General features: G+C 36.9%; 1 non-coding gene across 1 annotated transcript; it reads left to right on the top strand.

Annotated features, from left to right (window-relative positions):
• The first annotated feature begins 1,685 nt into the window (after positions 1-1,685).
• On the top strand, positions 1,686-1,797 carry LOC124888285. Its single transcript, XR_007046414.1, has one exon. It is a non-coding gene; the product is annotated as a small nucleolar RNA R71 (small nucleolar RNA).
• Positions 1,798-2,279: the final 482 nt, after the last annotated feature.

The following is a 2,279-nucleotide window of genomic DNA, read 5'->3' as shown; positions in this document are numbered from 1 at the left end:
ATGGCATGACAAGTTTCTTATTTTAATCACACGGTGGGTCCTCAAACCACTCATCTTTCACAGTATAATTTTCAACATCCACGATGGATACTACTTAGAGCTCTGCGGTTTGCTTCTTTGACTTTTAAATTTTGAATTATACCTCATCTTCTTCCACCCAAAATTTCATTTCTCGTAACCCAAGATCTACAATGTCGCTCCCGCTAGATAATAAATGGTGACCGAGAATGATAGACACCTCTTTGTCCATCTCTAAATCCAATACAACAAAATCCACTAGGAGAATAAATTTATCCACCTTCATGATGACATCAAACAATATACCGACCTACCTTTTTATGGACTGGTCTTCCATCAAAAGTTATATTGAGGTTGGTATAGGAGTGTCCAAACCAAGTTTCTTATAGATGACATACATCATTAGGTTGATGCTTGTACTAAGGTCATAAAGATCTTTTGCAAACTTTGCTATCCATGATATCACTACATCCATGAGTAATTTCAATGGTATCACCCTCAATGAGCTTTTTCTTGAACATTAACTTCTGCATTAACTTAGCGTATCCAAGAATCTCTAGAATCGCCTCAAGAAGAGGCATATTTATGGAAAGATTTTTAAGTTTTGCCATAAATTTTCTCAACATGTCACTCTCTTCCTTTTTATACAACCATTTAGGGAATAGAGGAGAGACACGGATAGTCGGCTTTGTTTCTCCTTGTGGATTTTCAAATTCGACCACTTCCTTTTTGATTTCATCTATCTCTTTCTCAACATTTGATTTTCTTGTTTGAGGTGTCACCTTCTTTGCCTTGGCCTTGGCATATTTTCACTTATTTCTCCTCTAAGGGTCTCTTCAAGTGCTTTCCCACTTCTAGTGACAATTGCTAGGACTTGTGCTTCATTCGTTGGGTTAGCAATTGTGTCACTCAAAAGTCCACCTCTATCACTTGCATTTAGTTGCATGAAGATTTTCTCTACTTGGATCTCTAATTATTTGATGGAGGTTGAGTGAGACACCACTATTTAGGATAGTACAATGAAATCACCCTTTAACGCATGAACTATTTTGTCTGTACCTTTAACTCTACTCAAGATTTATTCTAAAACATTTTTGGTCTTTAACTTTTTAGGGTCAATGACATTTGATTCCTTGGCCTTAGCCCTATCATTAGGAGGAATGTAGTAGTCATAGTCATGTTCTCTATCTCTCTAATCTCTATCTTGATCTTGATCTATCAAAACAGTATTCCCACCTTACCTTTGATAGGTGGGGAGGGAACCACCTGAGTTATTTGCCAAGTCTCAAATTTTTTCATCCAACTTCTTTACCCTATCATCATCTTCATAAGGCTTTGATGTTACAACATTTACTGCTTTTATGGGTACTGCCATAACATGTTTTGTTAGAAGCTCAAGTTGGTTTATTATCTTGGTCATGTTCTCCTCCTTCTCTTCTCCTTGTTTTCTTTGCTCATGGGTCACCACAGAGGTAGTACAAGGTTTTTTAGGAACATTGGCATCATGGGTATGCCACCCTCAGTTTTGTTTGGATACTTCACCTATCAATTAGAATGCCATAAGATGATGTAATTAGATAATAGTGTCACCCGATGTATTATCCACAACCCTTTTGATCAATGGGTCAAGAGCTCTATCAAAAATATCAAAGAGCATCTTATACGGGACCTCATGATATGGGCATTGGGTTAGTTTTCCATTAAAGCTCTCCCTTTCTTCAAACAATGGTTCTTCATTCAGTTTTTAGAAATTTACAATCTAATCCTACTTTTGAAGCATTTTTATGATGGGAAGTATTGATCAAGGAATACCGTGGTGAGCTCCTCCCAAGAGGTGATTGAGGCGGGTGGAAGTGAGCAGAGCCATAAAACTGCCTCTTCCGTTAGTGATAATAGGAAGAGTCAAAGTAGGATGGATTCTTGCATAATATGCACTATGTTAAATGTCGCACATACTTCAACAAATTTTTTTGAATGAATATTTAGGTCCTCATATTCTTAACCCCCATATAATCCTTTTATTTGCAACATGTGAAGTGTAACGCTAGTCACATGAAACATACTATTTTATTGGTTAGTGGGATGCGGATAGCAGTTGTTTGCCCCACTTCATTCAATTGGTCTTCATCTTCTAGTGGAGCATCAAATGGGCCAAAATTACTTGCATTATTGTTCATATCTCCATTCACACTTTGATCACCTATAAAATAGTCAAAAATAACAAATAAAGTGAATTGCCCTACTTTGAGTATTCCCAAGTA

The sequence above is a fragment of the Capsicum annuum genome, chromosome 10 (genome assembly GCF_002878395.1).
Source record: "Capsicum annuum cultivar UCD-10X-F1 chromosome 10, UCD10Xv1.1, whole genome shotgun sequence".
Classification (NCBI taxonomy): Eukaryota; Viridiplantae; Streptophyta; class Magnoliopsida; order Solanales; family Solanaceae; genus Capsicum; species Capsicum annuum.
This window is presented reverse-complemented; position numbering and strand designations above follow the sequence as displayed.